A 26,250-nucleotide genomic window follows, 5' to 3' on the forward strand; every position below is an offset into this window, starting at 1 on the left:
GTTCTAAGCTGCGAGCCCAGAAGGAACACCTGGGGATTGCAGCTTCCTGGGCCTCCCTCTCTGCAGTGAGGATTGGTGGCACTGCAGAGTGCAGTGCCCGGTGACTCGGATGCACAGGTAGCTTTAGGAACCTTGGAGGTGAGTCAGCGATTGATTCTCAAACTTTAATCCATCAGAACCCCCTGGAGGGCTGTTAACAAGCAAGTGGCTTGTCTGCCCCCAGAGGTTCTGATTCCTAAGGGCTGGGGAGGGCCTTAGCACTGGCATTTTAACAAGTCCCCTTGTAATAAGCCACTGCCCCTGGGACCACGGTTTGAGAACAGTGTGGGTGGACTCCTTGCTTTAAAGGTTCTTGGCGCTCAGTGTCAGAGTTCTCCAGGCACCAACTTTGCAGGATCCTGGGCAAAAAAGAGGTGACTGCAGATGACAGATGCAGATTGCAGGCAAAGGAGGTGATTCCAGTGTTTTCTTGTAGGAAAAAGGCTGCTAAGGGCAGAAATTGTTACAGAAGTGCTCCTAGAAAAGATTTATGATGTCACAGACTTTAACGTTTTCATCCAGAATCTTAAATGCAGTCTGTAATTCTGAATGTAATACTCTGCTCAGTAAGCCAGGCATGCACATGTGTATATTTCTTACTAACCATTTTTCATTAGTCTTTAGTCTGTATTAATTTTCATATTTAAAATAACATTTCAGCTATTATTTGATTGTAGAAGCATCTTTATAAAGCATTTTAGACACTTGGAGCCAAACTATAATCTTCAGTTTTCCTTCTAAAAGAAAAAATTTAAAAAGAAAATCTGTTCTTGGATTATATTCTGCTTTGTAAAATATTTTTAAGTGTAGTGATTATAAACAAATCTTTGTTTACCACAGGATGTTGGGCCATGAAAATGTACTTATTTCCTTAAATTTAAAGAAACTTTTTAACAAATTAATTTCCTTTCCTTGGGAATTTAATTTTTTTTTTTTAGCTCATGAATTGGTGTTTTTTTTTTGAGATAAATTGGCTGGTTCTTGCTTTAAGCTGTATATATGTTACATTTAATTTACAATTCGATTACATTATAATTAATTTATATTCTAGGGATGCTTTTTCTTATTTTAAGAAAAATTAATAGAGATGCTATTAAATTGATTAAATTTGGAGAAATATAATGGAAATGATGTCTATATTTAGTCTTAGGTCTTCAAGTAAAAGTGCCTTCAGTGAATTGAAACTTATTTTTGAAAACTTAGATGGATTTAAAGTGAAATCTAGTGAAATATATATTCTATAATTAAAATAAGGCCTTCTATTTGAAAACAAATTTAGCTCATAGAATCTTAAGCCATTTCTTCTATCATTCAACCCATTTCATTTTTATGACTTAATTATATAGTTGACCCATTTACTCTGAAGAACTCATGAAACAGAAACTAACTATGGAATCATTGAAGCATTTTTAGAATCTTAAAAATCTGATGTCTATTCAGTGAACATAGCAGAGGGAACTAGAGCATGTATTCTCTATGGCTCTTTGATGATTTTTTATCTATATAGTGGTTACGCTGGGCAAAAAGTTAATGCTTAATGGGTATAGCATTTCAGTTTAGGGCGATGGAAAAGTTTTGGTAATGGATCGTGGAGATGTTAGCATAGGACTGTGAATGTAATTAGCATCTGTGGATTATATATTTGAATGTGGTTAAAAGAGGACATTTTAGGTTGTATGTATGTTACTAGAAGAAAAATTGCAAAAACTCAACAATATCGGACAGTGTAAAAAAGTGAACCCTACCGTAAAACTATGGACTATGGTTAATAGTACAATTATAATAATATTGTTTCAACTGTAACAAAGATACCACCCTAATGAAAAATGTTTACAATAGGGAAACTGCATGTGTGAAGGGGCTATATGGAAGCCCTACTTTTTGCATGATTTTTCTGTAAACCTACAACTTCTCCAATTAAAAAAAAAAGTTTTCCAGCACAATGAGGAGGGGGGGTTGGGTGGGTGGGAAGGAAAGCTACTGTTTGAAGCAAGAACCTGTATGTTATCTGTGGTTGAGTAACAAATCTTAGGGGCTCAAAAAGAGGAAAGCGGTTTTGTAGTCTTCCCGTTTCTTATCTCAGGATCTCTGGGGAGGCTGCAGTCCAGATGTGGGCTGGGGTGCAGTCAGTTGGAGGCAGGCCGAGGCTGCAGCCTTCACTTCCAAGGTGGCTCAGCTGTGCGGCTGGCAAGTTGGTTGCAGCTGGGGGCCTCAGCTCCTCTGCTACCTTGGGGCTCTCTTTGGGCTGCTTTGAACCATCTAGGTTCTAGCTCAGATTCTTGGCCCAAGAAGAGCCTGCAGGATGACCTTTCATCGGGTCCTAGATGATGAACTCCCCAGCTCTACTCATGCTGTGTCTTTCCTGGGGTGCTGCCTTGTGCCAAGAAGTGTGCCAGGTCCCAAGGGTCCAGTGATGACTGCCCTCCAGGAGCTATAGAACTGGGATCCTGGGCTTAGCTCATCCCCAGAGGTGGCGGTGGTGGAGGGAATGTATCTGTGGAGGCTTTTCTGAAGAAAGTCAGGTGGAAAGGAGAGTGGGCAGGGAAAAAATTCAAGAAGGCAATTCTAAGCAGATGGGACAGACCAAGTCAAGAATCTGAGGGATGGAATAGCATGGCAAAATTGGCCAACTACAAGTCGTTTGGTTTTCCTAGTGTGTAGAGTTGATATGTTTGAGTTGGGGAAAGATGTGAGGATGGAGAAATTTAGCATGTCATAAACAGAATTTGGACTTTGCCGTCTAAGTTCATTTTTCAGCATACAGTTTGCCTGCCCAGTCACCTTGCCTACATGCATGTTTTCTCATTCATTGATTCAACACATATTTGAGCACCTACTATGTCGAAGACATTTTGCTGATTCATTCCAGGATAGGTACATCTCCATTATAAAATGAGAAATTGGTTAAGGGAAATTAATTGATTGCCACAAGATCACATAGCCAGTGAGTGGCAGGTCTGATGTTTCTAGTTTAGATAACTAGGTTTAGAAAACTAGGTTTTCTTAAGAATCATCCAAAACATACTTAAAGTGGAGATTTCAAGGCCCCATCTTACAATTACTTATCTCCAGGAAAAGGCCCTCAGAGATGTTTACTATTCTGCCACTGAGGGAAACAGTAAAGAAGAAGGAATCTAAGAATTATCTTTGTTGTAGCATTAAATTTTGCATCAACGAGGGTAGGAGAGATGGGGAGAAAGGGATGTGGTCTCTATACTTTGAGGGGCATAAAGACCAAAAGGTAGTTTTATTGGAAAAACTGTGTGACATTTCAGATGTTATAGCTTTATTCTTTTAAAAGAGATTTCCAAAGTCTCTAAAAAATGCATTGTGAAAAAAAAAAACTATCTGTAAATCTCAGTGTTGGTAATCAACAAATGATTTGATTTTTGAGGTTTGATTTTTTGATAATTGGCATTTGATTTGATATTTCATGTTTCCAGTGAATAGATGAGAGGTGCTAATGAGGTATTTAATACTTGTATTGGAACCAGAAGCTGAGAAATACTTGAAAACTAGAGTCGTGACCAGCATTAATTATTAAATATTATTCTAAAAGAGCACTTTGGGATTTAGGATTGCTCTGTATTTTGTAATATGCAAGGCACTTTTCTAAGTACTTTACATGTATTGGATTATTTAATCTTCAAAAACGAGCAAAAAGGTAGACTTTTAGCTCCATTTCACAAGGCTATAGGATGTGTAGTTTAGAAAAGAATGTGTGCACTAGTTAGCAATTATTCTTGTGTTTTAAAATGTTCAAATGATTGTATTCATTTATTGTACAGACATAGCAATTATTTTGTCTAATCGGTCTATCACTTATTGAGAGTGGAGTGTAAACATCTTCAACTGTGATTACAGATTTTTGTATTTCTCCTTTTTGTTCTGTAGCTTAAAGTTTTGTAGTTAGATTCATACACATTCAGAATTATGTCTTTGTGCTGAATTGACTCTTACTGTGCAATGCCCCCCTTTATTACTGATGATAAATAATATGTGCTTTGAAATCTTCTTTATCTGACATTAATGTAGCCTTACCAGCTTTCTTATGCTAGTGTTTGCATGGTATATGTGTGTATGTGTGGGTGTGTGTGTGTTTTCCATTCTTATTTTAACCTATCTGTTCTTTATACTTAGTGTGTCTCTTGTAAATGGCATATCGTGCCATTTTTTTTTTTTGTCCAGTCTTGACAAATTCTCCCTTTTAATTGAGGGTTTAGGCTGTTTAAGTTTAATGGAATTATTGACATGGTTGATTTTTAAGTCAATTGTCTTATTTTTGATCTGTATTTACTTCTTTCCTGCCTCATTTGGGTTTAATCAGTAGTTTTTAGTTTTTCATTTTGTCTCCTTGGCTTTTTAGCTAAGTTCTTGGTTTTGTTTTTTTACATGTTACTCTCCCTGTATATAAAGTTCCACCATCTATATTGAATTAAGGTTATAAAAAAAATCTTACAGTTGTATATTCCCATTTACCCTCTTCCTATCCTTTGGGCTGTTGTTGTATATTGTGGCATATATTGTGGGCTATATTTATTGCCTATTACTTATGTTATAAACCTCATAGTAAATTGCAGTTACTGATTTAAATAGCCAAAAGGTAAAAAATATAACTTTAAAATATTTACCCCTAGAATTACTATTTCTGAGCTCTTTCTTCTTTCCTGTAGGTATTTTTTTTTCCCAGTTGATATGATTTCCCTCTACTCAGAGAACTTTCTCTATTATCTGTTATAGTGTGGGTCTGCTGGTGATGAATTTTCTTAGCTTTTATTGAGTTGAAAATGTCTTTTTGCCTTCTCTTTTGAAGGGTATTTTTGCTGGGTATAGAATTCCAGGTTAGCAGCTTCCTTTTTTTGTTTTCAGCTCTTTAAATATGTTGTTCCACTCTGGCCTTCCTTGTCCCTTAGGAGAAATTGGCCATCATTCTTTGTTCCTCTGTATGTAATATCTTTTTTCCTCCACATTCTTTAAAATTGTTCTCTTTGTTTTCAGCAATTAGAGCATGATACCAACAGGCATGGTTTTCTTCATATTTATTCTGCTTGGGGCTTATTGATTTTCTAGGATTGCTGGGTTAATATTTTTCAAATTCGGTCTGTTTATTCAATTTGTTTCTGCCCGTTTTTTTTCTCTCTTTTCCTGGTCTTTTCTCTTATACCCATATGATTTAAATACCCTTCAAAAATGAAGGCAAAAAGACATTTTCAACTCAACAAAAAGCTAAGAAAATTCATCACCAGCAGACCCACACTATAAGAGATGATAGAGAAAGTTCTCTGGGTGGAGGAAAATCATACCCATGTACTTGATTTGTTGCTTTTATTTATTATATCACCAATAGCTTGTTCGTTTTTATCCTGTGTGTTTTATCTGCTCTAATTTGGAAATTTTAAGTTCACTGATATTTTCCTGCAATGTCCAAATAACAAGCCTGTCCAATAATTTTTTATTTCAAATATTGTATTTTTTGTTCTAGGTATTTCATTTATTTCTACTTTAGAGTTTCTCTTTCTGTCCTAAATATTCTATCTCCTTTTTCATTTATTCTTACTTAATTATAAATTCCTTAACACATTTCTAACAGTTATCATAAAGCTCTTAAAGAGTGATTCCATTAATTTAGTCATCTGTGATTCTGTTTTTATTGGTTGTGTCAATTCTTAATTATGGATCACATTTTCTGATTTCTTTACATGTTTTGTATTTTTAAAAATGATATTCTATGTGCTATGAATAAAAATAGTGGAAACCAAGGTATAATGTTTTGTTTATTTCATGTCCCAGAAAATGTGAGCCCTTCTTCTTAATGGAGGTTGGAGTGAGGAGCTGAGTGTTCAGGTTTCTCAGAATGCAGCTGCCGTGTGGGTTGCGGTTTTAATTCAATTGAATTCACCAGATGTATCTTTTTTATTCCTTCTTAGTATTTCAACTGAGAGGAGGTTGGACTGTAATTTCAGATATTTTTAATTCCTTTTTGGATTCAAATAACTGAAGCAGCATGAGAATGTGTGAGCTGTGTGACCTCTCTCTGCTTTCTAACCTCTCCACTGACGTTTTGGTGTCCATTTTGGGGGATTGGGTTAGATGGAGACTTACTGGGAAAGAGTCTTCCAGACTCCAGCCTTGTCCTGCCATAGGGCCGTCTTACCCTTGTCTGGCTTTCCTCATTCCTGCCGAGGCTCTGTATCGGCTGCTCCCTGCCCACCTGAATCTAGACCAGCACAGCCCTCGGCTATGAAAGCTATGTGACTCTCAGCTCCCCTGTTTCTTGTTGAATTTGGTCCACAGGGGCTTCTTTGTATTTACTACTCTTTGCTTTTATATTTTTGTTTACTCCAGGTGAAGTTTTTAACAATTTTAACAATTCCTTGTTCGCAAGGAATCAGAGAGGTCTTTTGCATGCTCTACATTGTAACTGGAAAAGAATGTCTCAAATGTACTTTTGTAAGCATATGCTCCAGAATGTGCCGATCTGGTTGCCCTCTGGATTCGGGTTGGGTTTGACCAATGAGATACACTGGCAGATGATCAGAGCCCACATGAAGATAGTGGGTGACATTCTTCTAATTTTTCTTTTATCGCTGTCTTAAGTAAATCTGTAATATCTGTGTTATTCTAATAAGCCACCCCTGGTGACTGATACTTGCCAGCAAAATGGGACATCTGATAGGAAATAAAAAGTAAGAACAAACATTGCTGTCTAGGACTTGCCCTGAAAGAAACTCCTTTTCACTTATGAAATTGCCTAATCAAGTGCAACTCAAATAGACATGAAAAGTTCAAGATATATATATATATATATATATATACACACACACACACACACACACGCACACACACATACACATAGTATGCTACTACTTTTGCTTGAAATGTGGTACCATGCCAGTAGCATTGCATGTATTATGTCATTTAATACACAGAACAACCCTGAATAGAACTAAGATTCATTGAAAAACTACAAAAAACACATCTGTAACCATAAGTTATAAATACTGACCTGTTCAACCACTTTTTTGATTTATCCAACACTTGCTTTATTGTGGGCATTGATATGAGAGTGGAGCATGCCAGACATAAAAATAATTCAAAGATGCCTTTGTGAAATGTGTAACTTAGTTGGGAAAGTAGGTCTTAACATAAAACAGCCGAAGAACGTTATGAAAGATCATTTAGGAGATGCTCCATTTTATGGAACAAGTTGTGTTTTTTATCATGCAATTTAGCATCACCATTAAGATAACAAAACTGCCGGTAATGTAATAGAGGAATCCATTTGAAGTTTACTTGTGGTGTAAAAGTATGTACATTTTTCTTGGCCAGTCATTTATATTGACATTAATTTCCCCCAAGCCCTTAAGATAGTAGGCACCAGACATTTAATATGAACAAGTTAAATCTGCAGCAAAACCTCATCCTAAATTATTTTACACACAGGCTAGGTGGCGGGTGACAGGTGCTTTCCCCTTGCTTGGGGGCCACCGCTGAGCTTTCCACGGGTGCCCTGGTGAGAAAAGAGCAGTGAGCCGACCCTGCGGGCCTGTTGGTGTTTGTTTTCCTTTAACCCGCTGACCAGTGAGCCTCTCACTTTCACAGACACCAGGATTTTTATTTAGCTCATTCATTCACGAGGACTTCACGGTGAGAAGCACCTGGTTTTGCGTTGGTTTTCCAAAGGTGCAGGCTTTCCCACACACAAGAAGAAATCCCCAGGAGGTTATTTACATTTTTATTAACATTTTGCTTGACTTTTTTTTCGGTAGGAAAGCAGGAAATGCTAATTCTGATGTCAGCATTGTTGTACATTTGCTCACTTAAAGGGATGAATACCTATTTTTAGGGAAGCCAAATGTGGGAAGTCTTTGGCCTGGGGTCGTTACTACCTGCCTGGGCAGAGCTTTATATAGGGCTCCAGTTATATGCACAAGAATCTCAAACCCCAGTGGCTGGGAATCTTAATATAACACAGCATGGGAAAAGCCATGCTATTGTGGTTTATGGACATGTGTACCTTTCAGTCGGCTAAGTGATATTTTAGAGTCTTGATAACCTAAGTTGAATATAACGTGGAGACTATTTTTTTTTTATTAGAGCAGTTGTGTGTTTACAGAAAAATTATGAGCTAGTATAGAGTTTCCATACTTGCGCATGTATAGTTTCTCCTGTTATTAACATTTTGCATTAGTGTGACACCTTTATTAAATTGATGAAACAATAGAGTTATAGTTGTCAATCGTATTGACAGTAATCCTTAGTTTACATTTGGGTTTACTCTTTGCACAGTATGGTTCTTTTTTGTTTTTTTCTTTTTTTAGGACAAAAAATAAAAACCCAGGATCTCATCAAACTTCTCTCGTAGGGAAGTACCTAAAACTGTTGTTGACCTGTGTTCCAGTAGCCTTGATTCTTGATGATGATAGCATAACGATATGGCTTTTTCTTTTTAGTATTCTATATGGTGGGGTCACATTTCATTATTTTTCCCTGTGAGTATCCCGTTATTGCAGCACCATTTGTTAAATTTTTGTTTGTTTGTTTTTGAAAAGTACACGGACCGGGAATTGAACCCGGGTCTCCCATTTGGCAGGTGAGAATTCTTTCCTGAACTACCCTTGCACCCCAGAACAATAAAACTTTTACAGTGTGACTGCGAAAACTTTGTGTCTGATGCTCCTTTTATCTAGGGTATGGACAGATGAGTAAAAAATATGTAGGATGAACAAATAATAGGAGGGACAAAGGTTAAAATAAATCAGGTAGATGGAAATACTAGTGGTCAAAGAGAGGGAGGAGTGAGGGATCTGGTGTGTATGTGTTTTTCTTTTTTCTTTTTATTTCTTTTTCTGGAGTGATGCAAATTCACAACTGTGTGACAGTATTATGAGCCATTGATTGTATGTTAAGATTTATTAATAAAAATATTTAAAAGAACTCTCTTAGGAAAATTGCCAAGCAAAAAACAGAAATTTATAGGCATAATTTCATGGCAGGATATTTTAGTTTTTTTTTTTTTAATTCATAATTTTTATTTTCAAACAACATAGCGACTTGTTTAACAGATAGTCATTTAAAAGTAATAATTTGAGTTCAGCCATCAGATAAGATGCTTTCTAGCCTTAGGGTTATGTTGAGTTTTTTTACTCCTGTGTTTTTCTTTGAAAGAAATCTTTTCCAGAATGTAAGTTAATAAGGGATTTCGCAGACACAAATTTGAGTAACTACAAAATACATGTTTTCTGCAGCTGTTTTCCCACATCACTGCTTTTGGTTTCTTGGGTCCACATTGGATAAAGTAACACAGGAACCTTGGAATGCCAAGCTGACCAAAAAGATATATCGCTAAATTGAGTTAGGGTTTAGGGAATCACTGGTGTTGTACTAGTTAGAAAATATCAAGGAGGGTGACTCCTCTTTTTTCTCTTCCCAATGCAGCACAGCAGTCTCGAGGAAGAGATCAAAATCTCTCCTGCCTGTATTGGTGTGCTTGGGTATTCTCACCCAAGAACCATAGATCTAAATAAAACTGCTCCGACAACACTGCTCCAATTATTTCTCAAAGTGGGGAGCCTTTTTGGATAAGATGCAAAGTGGTATATGTAAACCACAGATTTGGGCTCTCGATGTGCAGGCAATTGCTATAGATTATCTATCTCATGGAGTCCTCATTTCATGAATAAGGAAACTGAGGTTAAGTTACTTGCCAGATCACATCGGGTAAAGTAAAAACACTTCATTCACTCCTTTGTTTTCTGAAATTGCCCTTTTTAGAAAAAAAAAATTGGAAATAACACCCTAGAGCTAACACTGCACACTTTTTCTATGTTCCCACCATGCATGATATAAATATAAAAATATTGATTTTTTGTAAAAAAATAATTCCTGGCATTTGGCTGGGAATTATTATTTATTATTATAGACTCTGTTTACTCTATGACTTTATTAATCCTTTCTAAAAGACTTATTACTAGCTACTAAGATTTAATCATTAAAATTTTGGAAATGACGATACTAACAATTGGATCATACCCAGTTAGTAAATGTGCTAGTTTTAAAACATGTATTCGTATATAAGGCTGTTTCTGAGAACCATGTTTAGGAGTGTTAAAAATGAACATGTGAAATGTGTTACACTCTTAAAAATGCGTTATTTGCATCCAGGTTCATTTTATCCTTGAAATAAATATGTGACTTTGACATTGTAGTCATTATTTTGCAAGATTTCCCATCATGCCATTTTCAGAAATGTATATTTTGGACATAACTTTTCTTTGACCATTTGCGAGTTTACTGAATGTTTATTCCTCATAGAGAATCGATGAACAAAAGTGATGGGATACATTTGAGCGGATTTGATGAAACTTTTTCGTGTACTTTTTCTTTCTTGGAAAGCGCTGAGAAATATGGAAATCTGTTCTAAACCAGTCTAAATAAATTCATCATTGGAATAGCTTTAAAACTTCGCTTTAAGGTATCTTCATAGCTTGAGAGAAGCGTTACGTATGCTATATTTACATATACTCTGGTGCACTGTTTTTTTAAGCATGAATAGGCTCCAGGAATTGAACCCAGGTCTACAGCATGGCAGGTGAGAATTCTGCCACTGAGCCATCATTGCACCACCCAAAGGGAAGGATTTTTCTTTTTTTTCTTTTAGCATGTGCAGGCTCCGGGAATTGAACCGGGGTCTCTGACATGTCAGGCGAGAATTCTAGCACTGAGCTACCCTTGCACCGCCCTCCTGTGCTTTTTTGCATATACTATTTGTTAAAACCCTCCCTCTGCAGTAGGTATTTTTTCTACTCCTTGGCGAAAAACTGGGCAAGAAGAGCCCCATATGATTTCCCCAGGGCAGGTTTTTGGAAAGAGTGGTCAGGGTGGACCCCCAGCTCTGTCATTTCAAGGTTGCTACTGCAAACAAGTAGCCACATCGATTAAGTATTTGCCATGTGTTGGTTCTTTTGCTGACTCCATGATAGTATATTATCTTTTGATCCTCAGAGTAACCTTTCGATTTCAGGGTTATACTTATCTCTGTTTTACAGACTGAGCTTTGAAAGGTTGTTAGTTACTTGGGGCCATCTTGTTAGTGAACGATGGAGCCAGAAGTGAACACAGCTGACTTTGGAGTGTGAAGGGATATTCATCAGGTAATCTTTCTGGTTTCTGCACTGGATCCCCCCTTAAGGCTGCTTAGATCTCTTAGAGGATTGCACACCATCTGCCTTCTGTTGCCTTAGATGGTCATACTTGCCTGAGCTTATAAAACACCATAGGCATGGAAAGGGCATAGTGGTAAAGCTTAGAGCCATCAACCCAGTTTGATACCCTGTCATAAGGTCAGACAGGATGTAGGATGTACAGCATATGACTGGCTGTGCTATCTTGGAGTCACTGATTCATTCAAAAATTGTTAAGTATCGTATCCTGGTCTAAGTCCTGGGAATAAAATAAACTGAGCAGGGATTATGGTTTAGTGAGGAGATGCAGTGATAACTAGTTATTCATATCTGTGGTGAATGTTTTTGTGGAGTTTAATAAGATATCATGGCCACGGAGAGGGGGTAGCAGCAAAGCTTGGAGAGGTCAAGGGGATGGTTTTTCAAAGGTGGGATTGTTTAAACCATGCTAAAGATAAGTGGGCTGAAGCCTACAGACACATATCGGGGATGTGAGAGGTGCTTCAGGAAGTGAATGGCACATGCACAGTGTGAAGGCTAGTAAAGCACAGCCCATTTGGGGGACCTGCGAGTGGTTTTGACACAGCATAAGAGGGAGAATGGCAGATGAAGCTTAGGAGCTAGGGGACCTTGTTTCCCAGCCTCCATCCTGTAGATGATGGGAAACCAGTGATCGATTTTGCAGCCTTGGGGAAAATTGATAGGCTGGGTATTAGGAGACCAGTTGCAATGCAGTTGTATTGATCCAGGTGCCATATTATGATGAACTATTGGAGATAGAATATTGCCAAATTCTTAGTCCAATCGATTAGATCTTAGGCAGTCGATTTAATTTTGAGATTGTTCAGTTGCTGGGAGTCTCTACCATGAGCCACGTCTGCTTGCAATTTCTGTGAGAATGATGTTTCTTCTGCATGACAGACCGCCTTCCACCTCCACTCCCAGTCAATTCCCTGGTTGAGTCAAACATTTCTAGTCCTTTCTCATCTGCTACCCCTCAGCACTGTCATCAGCCTGGGTTATCTAGTGGGCACAGGGTAAATTCCAGGCTCAAGCTAGTTCCAGACGAGTAAATCTTAGGGATTTAGTACTTGGAGGGTTGGCAAAACTGTAACGACGACCTTAAGCTGAACTTTAGAATGGCGCTAGTAATTGGTGCACCCGGGGCATGATAGACTGTCATCCATGGCGGCATTGTATCTGTGTGCATTTGGGCTGAACTCTCTGTACTTATCTTAGATCAGCCTGTAATTTAATTAGCATTTACACTGTAATAGACTCAAACTCATAGGTCTTTTTCACATAAGTTAACTTACAACTTCTACCATGGAATGTATGACTTACATTTCTTGGATGGTGAGCTTTTTAAGGGCAAGGACTTTTTTCTTACTTTTCCTCCAACTGGTGCAGTGAGTGGCACCTCAGGAAATATTTGTTGAATGAATGGAGTTTATTGTGTGTTTTTGACCTATATATGACATTAATAAAATATTTTCCAACCTAGCACATTCAACCTTAGATCACCAATAACTGCGATAAGCTTGTCTATCTTTATTTCCATTATAGATCAACTTGTTCAGTAGAACCAAGGACAGAGTGGATGCTTAAGAGATGTTTCCCATCTTCTGTATCAAGGTACTTTTGAAAATAGTTTCAGAATTAATAAGCAATCCTCTTAACCATATTATTATATGGCCCATATTTCTTCAAGTTTTTGCGCTTCTTGGTTTATTCCTGTGCATTTGTTGGTAATTCTTCTATCTCTAGATTATCAATAGTTGTAGGAAGTTTATCCTTTTATATTGAAGAGATTTATCTTAGACTAAATATTATTAGGCCACTTTTTGGAAATCTCTGCTGTAGAATATTGGAATACTTTCAGTTTCCCTGTACACAGTATTATTGACAGCCAGTGTTTTCTTTCTTTTTCTGTGGCCCATCAAATTACTTATCAATCCTTGATTGGCATTATCCTTATTAAGTATCTGAAGACTTCAGGTACCATCTGCTGAAGGAATTTCAGATCTTATTGATGAAGTTAATGACCTTTTAGATTAATTGGAGGTGACACTGAAAGTTTTGTAAATTCAGTTTTATTGAGGTGTGTAGTGTGCATTCAGTTAAATTCACCAATTTTAAGTGTACAATTCTGTGAGCTTTGACAAACATGCAATCATAATATACAGCATTTCCATCCCCCCAAAATGTTTTCTCATGCCCCTTTGTGGTCAGCCCTTCCCCTCACTCCTTTGGCCCTGACATCCACTGATAGTTTTGCTTTTCCTAAAATTTCATATAAGTGAAATTATGTGAAATCTGGACATTTTTACTTGGGTTTTTTTCCATAGCTTAATGTTTTTGAGTTTTATGCATGTTGTTTGTATCAGTAAATATTTTGTTTTTATTATTGAGTAGCATTCCCTGGTGTGGATGGACATACCACAATGTGTTTATCCATTCATAAGTTCTTTGGGCTGTAATGAATAGGACTACTTTGAACATTCTCTTATGAGACTTTGCGTCACATCAATTTAAGTTTTCTTTTGAGTAAATACCTAGAAGTGGAATTTCTGGTTCATGTGTTACTTGTGTTTAATTTAAGAGAAACTGCCAAATTATTTTTCAAAATGCCTGTAACATTTTGAGTTTTCCACCAGCAATGTATGAGAATTCCAGTTGCCCCATGTTCAGATAAACGGTTGTTATTTTCAGTTCTTTTTATTTTAGCCAGTCTAGTAGTTGTGTGGTGGTATTATGTTGTGCTTTTTATTTTGCATTTCCTTACCGACTAATAATGTTGCTCAGTTCTTCCTGTGCTTATCTGACTTTTAGCTTCTTTGAAATGTATGTTTAAATCTTTTGTCCCTTTTTTTTTCTTTTTTTTAAGTAGAGTTGTTTATCGGCCACTGAGTTTTAATACCATTGATGTGCTTATGTGAAGAACCATTATAAGGAAGGTATTTTGTTGCCACCATTTTTCAAGAAAGGGATCCCTTTCTTAATGGATATTCTGTTTCTTGAGCAGTTTTTTTCTCTTTAGGGGAGGTGGAGAGGGGTCCTTCCATCATCTGTTGGCCTGTTTTAGTTTACCTTATGCAGTTTCCCTGCATATATTCTCTATTCCAACTAAATCTATCAACAGACGTGTTCTGAGAAAGCCACATGGGGTTTACTGGGCCACCCCTGCGAACATACGTCCACGTCCTCAGGTGGGAACCCTGACTGCAGTTAGGTGCCACTGGTGAGGCCTTGGTTACCGATGGTCTCCAGTCTCATGCTTTTTGACTCCCTTGTGCCTGGCACCGTGCATTATAATCCATTGGGAGTCAACAAATAACCATTGATGAAAACCTACTCTTTGCTTCAAGGTTGTAGAGGCTAAGGTTGTAGAGTTCCATCAGAACTGAAGGATTTAATTCTAATTCATTCTGAAATCCTTACTTTAAAAGCAGCTTATGTAAGCTTTGAGGGTAGAATACCTGCATTCTGCTTGATAGCTGTCTATAAAAATCTAATTTAGAATGTATTGCAGCAAATCTATGGGTAGGATTTGACTGTGAATAAGAAAGGGAAATACCATTTTCAGAGTAGAAGTAAATAGGTTAGACAGCCTAAGAGTACTTACAAATTTCATTTCAGATTTCCAGTGGGCACTGGTGTTTTAAGATAGCTTGATCAGTGGAGAAAAAGGACAAGTGTGTGCTTGGTGGTTTTGAGCAGAGTTTTGTCTTGACATACAGATGAGTTGACTTGTCTTATGTTCATGCTGTATAGAATGTTGTTATTTGTATTACGCTAATAGAGATAAAACTGGAAGCTCTTAAGAAGTGATTTACTGAAATTAAATGCTGGTTATGATCTAAAAACAGCACTGGGTAGGTATATAAGGAATCTAGGTGTATGTTCACCTTTGCTTTGTGTGCTTGGGAAGGTCACCTGACTTCTCTGGGTTTTCATTTCTATGTGAAGGAAATAAGTCAACTACAGTAAATGACCCTATACCTCAAAAACATATACTATAATTATTTTTATTTGGATGATTTCAATTTCACATGGCAACTTTGAAAAGAAATCTAATCCTGAAATTCTTCGTATATAGTATTATTTATTCCCCATGCCAGTCATAATGGCTTTTTTATCTCTGAATCATGATAATAAGGGGTTCACTTCTTTGTTATTTCCTCTTTTTGGAAGTATGAGAAAGATCAGGCAAAATTAATTATAAAGTTGAAAAGGAATTTTTGTTATAATTTTAAGACAAAGCAAAAAACATGGTTTAAAAAATACTAATATACAAAACCTTTTACTTTCTTATTATGGGTTACAATCAATTTCAAATGGGCACAAAGGTATTTTGGATTCAAATTTCTCTAAAAGATCTTTTATTAAAATATGTACTTTTATTAATTTGAATTCCTATGGACTACCGTATATTTCGGCAGGCAAATAAAGTCTTTAATTGCAAGTATTTAGCAATCAAAACAAACCATGGATGCTGGAATTTATGTTTCTATTTTAATCTAATACTAATTTTACTTTTTGTTCTTGTCAAACATTCTTTGGTAATGGGACAGGAGAAAGTAGACTGTTTTGAAAGTTTTAAATATGAAGGTTGGAAGTGTCAGTCTTGGTTGTTATTTAAGTAGACATTTTCAGGTTTCCTTTTTGGTTTGTTGAAGCTATACAAAATCTAGGTCAAGATTTGCAGCCTTATTTATAAACTTTTAGTATATTGTTAATTACACATAGCTCCAGAAAAGAGGTAATGGTGGCTGGGAAGCCAGTACAGACCTTAATCAAATAGTTCTTGGCCCTCATTGGCTCAAGTCCCAAGTGTTTCCTTAGAGTATTTTATTACTTGTAACTCTTAGAGCAATGTCAAGTATTGAGGATATCTCAATAAAAAACACGTCTATTTTAATTAGAGCTGTTTGCATCCTTGTCTGCCAGCTCCCAGCTTCAACTAAACAAAGAGGCCATTATTTAGATTGATAGCATACACAAACGCAGATATTTCAGGAGAAGAAGATGGTTGGTTAACTTTACCACCATGGTGGTTTTTTGTTTTGTTTTGTTTTTCTTTTTGAGTTGCCAGATGGCCAGATAAAAATTGCTTTCATCATCATCCATGTAGCTCCAAAATAGTAGAAAGCATTTACCTATCAGCCAGACTTGGGTCAACGACTTGCCCCAGAGAGGCTCAGGGTCTTTTTCCTGGTATGAAGTGGAATCTACCCTGTGTCTAAGGCATATTAGCTTCCTACATTATTATTTTTTTTCCTGTCCCGAAAGTGAAATATTTATACTCAAAACTTGAGACCATGTAGCCTCTAAGCTCTTGTCTTTAGTTATCACCAATCCAGGAGAAAGAGGTCATGCAGACATGGGACTCTGCCAGACTTAACCTGTAGGACTTAGAGGAAGTCTTTTAATCTCTCTAAGGGCCTTCGTTTTCAGCCATAAAATCCGGGTAATATCATACCAAACATTGTGAACATGGATTGACTTTTTCGGTTTGCCAAAATTGCTGAAAAGCAATTTATCAGAAATGGGTTGCTTTTTATAAGGGGGATTTATTAGCTTACAAGTTTACAATCTAAGGCAGTGAAAATATCCATTTTAAGGCATCAAAAGGATGATACCTTCTCTGAAGCAAAGCTGCTGACACTTGGGACACCTCTGTCATGTGGGAAGGCACATGGGCTGCCATCTGCTGGACCTTCTCTCCCAGGTTTCATTGGTTCCAGCTTCTGGCTACAGTGGCTTCCTCTCTCAACTTCTTTGGGTGTGTCCTTATCTCTTAGCTTTTCTGGGGCTTTGCTGAGCTCTCTGGGATATTTGTGTTTTGTTCTCATGAAGGACTCCAGTAAAGGAATATGACTCTCCCTGAATGGGTTGGGTCACATCTCAATTGAAACAACTTAACCAAAAGGTCCCACGTATAAGAAAGCTTCACCCACAAGAATGGACTAAAGGAATATGGCTTTTTGGGGGTACAGAATAGCTTCAAACCAACACAATGAGTGACTGGCTATATGCACTACATGGGAGATGTTTAATAAAGGTTAGTGGGTTTTGTTATGGTTGTCTTCTGCAGAATGGGGATGATAATATTTACTTCTCAGTGTTGCTCTAAGCACCAAATGAGTGTGGTACTTATCAAATACACCGTGCCAGGCACATGGTGAACGCTCAGCAAGTGAAAGCCTTGATAATAATGGTAAAATAATAATGGCATGGCCAGGCCATGTGCTGAGAATGGGTAAGAATCTGTGACTCTGAATACTGGTTATTATCTGCCAGTAGGAGGCAGGAAAAGCTGCAAGCTTGGTTAGGCAACTAGATAGTACCTATGTGTTGACAGCTTACATTATTTGAAATCTCCTCATGTGTTCCTTAAATCATTGTCTACATTTTTGTCAAAGAGGTTAATCCATGAAAGTTTTTGCTACACTTGGCCCCTTGGAGGAAAAATAGTAAGAGTTACATACTCCTAACATCCATTTTATTCTTATTTGTGTCCACTAATTTTTTCATACATAAAGGGCAATATAATTCTTGAACTTTTATTTAATTTAAAAGTAAACTTAAACATAAGAATATTAGGTCTTTAATAACATGAGAGCTATTAGCGTACACATGTCTTTGATTACAGTATCTATGTTAAAACTCTTGGTCTCTCTCCTTAGAGACACTGGCTTTCTTTGTTCATTCATAAATGTGAATTGTGCTGAAGTGCTATGAGCCATGCTGTATGGTTGTCACAAAACCCTAGAAGGGGAAGCAAATTGCAATTTAATAACATTTAATTCCATATCTAAATTAAATGAGGCCTTTAGGAAGACTTCGACAATCTTTCCCCCACACTTTGAACCGAAAACACATTTAAATCCTTGGTGTATTAGGGAATGCCCTCACGTGTGACTCACGCACTTGCTTTTCACAGACCTGAAATTGATTATTTCCTGATTGCTCTTTCTAAACATGCTTGCTTATTCTTGACTGTTGAGCCTATTTTTCCAGTAGGGTCAGTGAGCTGCTACAACAGCTTTTGATTTCTTATCCAACAAATGACATTACTTGACCTAAAAGTGTCTTAAGAAAACCACTTATAGGGCGGGCCACGGTGGCTCGGCAGGTAAGAATGCTTGCCTGCCAAGCCCGAGGACCCGGGTTCAGTTCCCCGTGCCTGCCCATATATAAAAAAAAAAAAAAAAAAAAAAAAAAAAAAAAAAAAAAAAAAAGAAAACCACTTCTAGCTGACTGTGCATCGCCTTAGAAAGTGACTGTCTCTCACTCCTTCCATGGTGGTACCTTCTTACCTGGCCACTGGGCATGCTCAGTACAGGTGGAAATTGAAAATGCAGTAAAGGACTGGGAGAACTGAAAACCCTTCACATTTGCCTTTAGTGTTGCAGTAATCAACACACGTCAAAACACACATAAAGGCATTTCAGTAGGAATGACATTTCCTGCATAAGTATGTGAAATTGCAGTGATACTGTCTCTCTGTTCCCTCCAGAGTTCAGAGCAGTGAGGGAATGAAACCATCCCTTCCTTCCTTCTGCCCTTTCTCCTCAACCTGCCCCCTCTTTCCTTACCTGCCCGACCTCCATTCCAGCCCCTTAGGAGAGGCTGCTCTCTCGTGTGGTAGGGTGAACCTCTTAGGGGGAGAGCCTGATGAGAATTGTGCCAAACAGTTTATAACCAGCCTTGAGCAAAAAGGCCCCTGTCCCTGCCATTTCTGCACTTGCATTCTCATAGATCTCTCTAGGAATACAGGGTCCCGGTTGGGGTGGGAGCGACCAGTCCTCTTTTGGAATTCAGTCTGAACCTCCCTGATACATCTCTACAGCTGCTTCCTAGAGGCCTTTTACCGGTAGCTAAAACTTTGTCAGCTAATTGAGGAAGAAGGCACTTTTAGCCTCTATTACCATCACTGTTTTCTAGCTGAGAATGGCATAGCCTTTGAATTTCTAAAAGTTACTTTGCATTTCACGGGAAAGCCCCAGGCTCTGTTCTGTTACTAGTAAAGACTTAATCTTACCTGCTCATATAGGCTCCTTGCAGTAGGAATCAAAAACTCTGATTTCAGAGCTTTGCTGAGTATTCTTGTCAACAGTAGACAATAGCCTTCTTTAATTTTGATTTTTTGGGGTACATTTGCACACCTTAAAAAAAAAGTTTATTACATGGTTGCACATAGATGGTGGTTATTCCTAAAATGAAGATAATACAGCTACCTCTCAAAATCTGTGATACCAAATGAAAGTTGCAGAAAACCAAGGAGTAAATCAAGTTGCTGCTCAGAGTGGGGAATTTAGTGACAAGCCCCTGCCTCCCCTTTTCCTCTCCCATTTAAATTCTCTTATTTAAGCAAATATTGATCTGAATTTAGCATCCACAAAGAGCGAGACATTTAAGCATAAGTATATGCTATATGTAGTTTTGTTAACAGTTCTTCAATCCCCAATAATTTGAATTTTTCTTCTTCAAATACTGAGTATATTGATTTATGAATTTCCATAAGGTAAACCTAGATTTTCCTAAACTTAAGTTTCCCTCGGTTATCCAGTCACATTCTAAATTTTTTAACCAGTTTTCACTGTTGAAGGTGCAACTGAGAAATCAGGATTAAAGGGATGATTTTGATTACAGAATCGGTATATGAATATTCCTTTTTGCTTTCTGGTATATTGGAGTAGACAGGGAAATACCTGAAATCTCTGAATTGTAATCCAGCTGCCTTAATCTCTGATAATGGTTGTACAGCCCTTAACTTCTGCCCCTGTGGTTGTAAAAGCCTTGTGACTCACCTTCATCTGTACCCAGTTATCCAGTTTTTCAATTTTAGAGTTTTGTAATCACTAAAGACGGCCCCTAAGGTTTGTTAATGAAGGGCCTTGGGTCAGTCCAGAGCTAATCCACCCCAAATCCCAAATTATCTTGATAAACGAGACTGGATCTAACCAAAATGGTCCCTCCTGACATGCACAGTAGTTTAGACTTTAACCTGCAAGTCATCTAGACCTTATTCTGCCATTTTCTTTCATACATTCTGAGACTAAGCATGTAATTAGTCTGCACATACTCAATAATTAGATCACCTCTAATTGGGGCCACTGCACTTGTTATCCTAAACTCTGCCCACATTTTCTTTAATAAAACTATTCGAATTACTGCAGTTCGGGGAGACACATTTTGGGCCACTAGGCCATTTGCTCTCCTCCTGCGCACATAATAATAAATTCTTTTTCTCCTTGAAACCCCAGGGTCTTGGGAATTGGTTCTTTCTTTCTTTTTTTTTTTTTTTTTTAACATAGGCAGGCACTGGGAATCAAACCCGGGTCTCTGGCATGGCAGGTGAGAATTCTGCCACTGAGCCACTGTTGCCCTCTTTTTTTGGCAGGGGGTGGGATTGGTTATTGAGCGTGTGGGGCAAAAGAATCCATGGCCTTTGTACGGTAAAAAAAGGAAACAAAATAATCTGTTGGTGTGTTGTAGTTTTCAGTTTTTTGAAGCCTCTTAAGATATTGGCATGATGGGCGATGGTGGGGCAGTGACAGAGTTCTCGCCCGCCGTACTGGAGACCCGGGTTCGATTCCCGGTGCCTGCCCCTGCAAAAGTAAATAAATAAATAAATAAAATTTAAAATATTGGCATGTTTTTTGCGTATTGGTGACATGAGGAACAAATGTGTTTGTATTTTTTGTAGGTAGTCTATAAGCCTAGGCTCTGATTAACCTTCTGCAAAGCCTGTTATCTCTCATAAAAGAATTCTTCTCGTTACGTATGTTTGACTTAAAAAAAAAGATATTAAATATTTTGCGAAATTTTCAGATTTTGGTGCACATATTTGTCATTCGCCTTGCCTTGTTTCTAAAAGGAAATTGGTTTATTTGTTTCCAATTTAAGTTTCACACTTTGGTCATAAACAATGAAGTTCCATTTTAGTGAAAAGTTTCATTTATAATGCTTTCGACTTTTCTAGTAGCATTTCTTTTCAGTGAGTACAGTCCTTAGCGGCGCTCTTTGACTTGTTTCCTAGGTTGATGAGATTCGGAAAACAGAAGTTTCTTTTCTTTTTCCCATTTTTGTTCCAACCACCAATCCGACTTATCTTGATCCCCACCCCCACCCCGCCTTTGCCCATGACAGTTAATTCCCTTTCCATTTCAGAGTCTGCTTTTCTTTCTTTGGAGTCTGTCCCCTGAGCAGATAGGCATCACCAAAGCATGACACAGGCAGGTACTGTCTGGGATTCAGATGCAGGCTGTATTGGCTGAGTGAATTCCTGTGTGTTCTGACCTGGTATCTCGCTGGGTTTTTGTTTCTTAATCTTCAGAAGGTAGTACCAGGAGGATATTTGGACTTGTTGAAAAGCATGTCATCCTTCTCTCCCTGATTGAGTGCTGATGACAACATACATGCTTTGAAGCTTCTTCTCACTTAAATATTAAATCTCAGGTATATGCATCCTGCATCAGAAGGCAAAGAAGCAGCGGCTGCACTCCCTCCGCTATAGCCAGGAACCATTACTGATGGCCCAGTGGTTTTGATTCAGAACTGTGTTGTGTTTTGCATATGAATTTTACACAATTTGGAGGTAGAAATGTTGCAGAGCATCTGTTTTAACTTCTGGGTCTTACAGAGAAGAAAATGGAGACCTGTTTTATAGTTGGTTTCATTTTATATATTTATACAATTATAGCAAAGGTATCCTTTTTTGTATTGTTAATTTTAGTGTAGGTATATTTAATGTAATTAAAACATTTATAGAAAGTAACAAGTACATAAAGTCATATTAAAAGTGAATCGGAGGTGGCTTGATGGTGGCTCAGTGGCAGAATTCTTGCCTGCCATGCTGGAGACCCGGGTTTGATTCCCGGTGTCTGTCCATGTGAAAAAAAAAAAAGTGAATCAAGTGCACGGGTGGTTCAATGGTAGAATGCTCGCCTTCCACGCAGGAGACCTGGGTTCCATTCCCAGACCATGTACCCCCCCCCCCAAAAAAAAAGAGTGAATCGAATGAAAAGATCAGCTTTCTGTGCCCATCCCAGCCAGGGGCAGATTTGTCTCTTTAGGGACCTACATGGGCCAAGCTCAGCTTGTTACCAGACAAAGGCAGGTGGATTATTTTGCCTGGTGTGCTCAAATGACCAATTCCTGAGACCCAGGGGTTTCAGTGAGAGAAAAAGTGTATTTCTAGGTGCAAAGCAGGAGATCAGATGGCTTATTGGCTCAAAAATCTGTCTCCCTGAGCTGCAGTAATTCTGATAGTTTTATAGCATTAAAAGATGGGCAGGTTTTAGGATAATGAGCACAGTGGCCCCAGATGATGTAATTAGAGGGGATCTAATTATCGAGCATGTGCAGGTTGATTACATGCTTAGTCACAGAACATATGTAAGAAAATGGTAGCCTCAGTATGACGGTGGGCATGATTTTTAGTATTATAATGAGGTATAGTGACTTACAGGTTGAAGTCTAATCTACTGTGCATGTCACATGGGTCCCTTTTGTTTAGATCCAGTCTCGGTTATCAGGATAACTTCAGACTTGGGGTAGGTTAGTTCTAGACTGAACGAAGACCCTTCCTTAATAAACACTAGGGGCTGTCTTTAGTGATCACAAGACTCTAAAGTAAAAGAGAAAACTGGTTAATTGGGTACAAGTGAAGGTTAGTCACAAGGTTTTTACAATCACAAGGACACAAGATAAAGGTTATACAATCACTATCAGAGATCAAGGTAGGTGGATTACAGTTGAGAGATTTCAGGTATTTCCTTCTGTCTACTCTGATATACCAGAAAGCAAAAAAGGAATATCTATATTATAATTTAGTAATTGTAATTATCCCTTAAATCCTAACTTCTTTGTTGTAAACTTTTAGGAGTTTCCTCAGTAGTCATTTGCATTTACTCATTGATTGATTTGCTCATTCATTGGTTTCATTTGCTTGGTCCAGGCAAGCACTGGACTGCCCACTGTAGAGACATAGTCCTGCCTCTGAGAAGCACATAGTCTGTCTGCTTGAGTTTTTACCTGCTCTCATATTTCTATAAATTTAGTATCTGATTGGACCAAAAAGATTGTTTTGACAGACATGCCCTGAGGGAGGTGAAGGAAGATTCTCAGCTCTGTGATAGAGTGTGAGGCTCAGGTAATGTGGTTCAGTGCTGGCTGCATTGCCTAAGCTTGGGTTAGGGTAACCTAGCTGGGTTGGGGTTAACCTGGCTTGCCTGGACATTTTGGGGGCCCTTTGTTGCTGGCCCTGGCCTTAGAGAGGTAAATCAAGCCCCCGAGTCACCCTCATTCTGAGAATATAGAGAGGATCAGCTGGCTCTGAGAGCCTCCCAAGTTTGTGTCATGTTAAAAATGCAAAGAACTAGGTTAGATACATCTTAATTTGACTCAAGAGATGAGTGAACTTGTTTCCCCCTGAGTGAATATAACATGTTAAGTACCTGTTGGAGGTTGAATCGTGACCCCACAAAAGACACGTTTGGCTCCCAACCCCTGGTCCCCTGGGTGTGAGCCCATTTGTAAATAGGATGTTCTAAGGTATTACTAATTAAGGTATGCACAAACTGAATGAGGGTGGGCCTTAATCCAATATGGCAGAGGTCCTTATAAGCAAAGGAAATGGGACAAAGAAAGGAAAAGCAGGAGCAGCCAGAAGCTGGAAGTCACTGGGACCCAGAAGAGAAAGGAGAAGATACGACCATGTGCATGTCATGTCAGGGAAAAGCCAGGGAGCCCCAGAGATTGTCGGCCAGAGAGGAGACACGGATTTGAGGAGGAAGCCCAGCATCCTGGCCTCTGAAACCGAGAACCAGTAAATTCCTGCTGTCAAGTCGACCCATTATATGGTATTTTCTTTAGCAGCCTGGAGACCAAAGCAGAGCCTCCAAATCTGTGCTGGTTGGTGGAGTAGAGGTCCTCCAGGGCGAGGAGACCTGGGGTCCACCCTCCCAGTTTCCCTTTTGTTCCCTTGAGTACCTGTCACCTCACATGCAGAAAGGTTTATAAAATGGGGATGAGGTGGGTTTGTGTGTCTTGGAATACTCTCCTCGCAGTTTTTTTTTTTTTTTTTTTTTTTTTTTTTTTTTAAGGAAAGACAGAGAGAAGGAAGGAAGGATAGAAGGAAGGAAAGAAGGAAGAAAGGGAAACATTTTTAAACATTTTCTTGTTTTATTGTATTCTGTTTCTCCGTTTTTGTTACATGGGCTGGGGCCGGGAATCGAACCGAGGTCCTCCGGCATAGCAGGCAAGCACTTTGCCCGCTGAGCCACCGCGGCCCGCCCCTCGCAGTTTTTAAAACAGTAACTTAATACATTATTTCTGTTCACAAAGATGTGCTAGGAGCCAGGCCTGGCTTGAGTTTAGTAAAACTCCTGGATGGGGAAGTGGAGCTTAGTGAGAATTTCAGAGCTGAATTTCCAGACTGCCCCTTCACGGTGGTATGAGTTGCCCAGAAAGAGGTCAGCTTCCTCCTTTGAATGTCATCTCTTTTTTTTTGATATACTCTGTACCAGCCTCAGCTCTCCTTTGAGGAGTCTTCTCCTGCCCCCCCCCTTTTTTTCTATAAAACATCGTCTTTTCCTATTCTGAATTTGGGCACAAATTATTCTGCCCCCAGTCTGACTCATCTGCATTCTGTGCCAGTTTATCGAACATAGAGTAAGCAGAAGCACTTCTCTAAGCATGTCATTTTACCCATATCCAAAATAAGGTTACAAAGGGAAATTGAACTCAACAGCCATGAGCACTTCATGTGTGCCCAGAGTGGCTGCCTGGATCCCCATTTTTATTGCATTAACCGTCTCCTTCTGTCTTTAGTGGCTGAGGGGACCCCTTCTACCAGCAATGCATCTGGGGCTCCCAGCAGTTACCTCATTTGTCTGCATAACCTTTTCCGATTAATCCTAGAGAACATGAGCCCAAACAGGAGGGGGTCGTCGTCATCAGCCCACTTGGGATAGATGGTTACATCAAGAAAGTGAATTTATCACATTTTAGGAAATCAAGCCTATTCGCACAGAATTTTAAAAGCATACATTTCTCCTTTTTGGGAGCATCTCTGCTAGGAATTTTAAAAAGGTATTTTAATTTGAAAATCTAGAGGCCTAAATTAAAATAAGTAGAAGCTCATTATAATAAGGCAAGGCTAGCAGTTTTTGACTCTGCTCTTAATGAAGCTTAAAATATCCTGCTAAGATATATTTCTTTCTCTGCGATGCTTATTTTACCAGCCTTGTTGGAGTATGATGATTATTTGTAAAATCAATGATAGTGACAAGCAATTAAGTAGGAATTGAAAATTCCTTGTACCCTGTTCTTTGTTTTTTTGTTTTTGTAAGAAGAGGTTGGAAATTGGGAAAATTTTAATTACTAGGACATACCACAGTAACTTAACCACACGAAATGGAAATTTTCGCATCAGCAAGAAAAAAAGACCACTCTTTTAATCTAAAATGTAGTGCTGTTTTCTGCCGTTCTCCTTATTACCCCAGTTTAAAACATGCCGTCATGATTGTCTATTGAGTTGGTTCCTACAGTTCTTTGATAGTAATCTTTCAATCAGCATGTGTAACAACTGTTCTTTCCTGAGACTGTCTCTCCCGCTTGCATGTTGAGTTTTCATTATTCAGTAGCTTTGGCTTGTTTCTGGCCAACCACAATCAGAGAAAACCCCAGCAGCTGGTTTACAGCTGGGGGAGTTGTGCCCCAGGTAGGGACTCCTGAGGCCATTACCCTGGAGGGTGAATCCACTCCCCAGAGTGGTCACAAGGCAAGTGTCATTGATGCTTTTGAACTCCATTGATTGGGGGAGGGGGCTCTTCCTGGTCTTAGCCATTGGTGTGTGGCAGGGTGGGGGGGCTTTCCTTATTGGCAGAGCTTGTCTCTCCACACGCTCAGCTTCATCTGTAAGGCTCAGTAGTCCTGTAGGATCGACTACCAAAAATTGACAGACAACATCAAGAAGCAATACTAAGAACTGAAATTATTTCCTTGTATTAAGCAA

At 38.6% G+C, this 26,250-nt stretch overlaps 1 protein-coding gene across 4 annotated transcripts in view; it reads left to right on the plus strand.

Moving 5' to 3' along the window:
• FAM110B (family with sequence similarity 110 member B) overlaps positions 1-26,250 on the plus strand; it is a 173,530-nt gene that overhangs the window by 33,614 nt on the left and 113,666 nt on the right. For 2 of the 4 annotated variants that reach the window (XM_077166810.1, XM_077166809.1), the window contains exon 2: positions 12,789-12,857. The exons of 1 other annotated variant lie outside the window; for it this stretch is intronic. The gene's annotated coding sequence lies outside the window, so the exon portion shown is untranslated. Of the gene's footprint in view, positions 1-5,765; positions 11,193-12,788; positions 12,858-26,250 lie in introns of those variants that run through there. One more of the 4 variants, XM_077166806.1, reaches the window with a different exon arrangement.

Source organism: Tamandua tetradactyla, chromosome 6, assembly GCF_023851605.1.
Source record: "Tamandua tetradactyla isolate mTamTet1 chromosome 6, mTamTet1.pri, whole genome shotgun sequence".
NCBI classification, from domain to species: domain Eukaryota; kingdom Metazoa; phylum Chordata; class Mammalia; order Pilosa; family Myrmecophagidae; genus Tamandua; species Tamandua tetradactyla.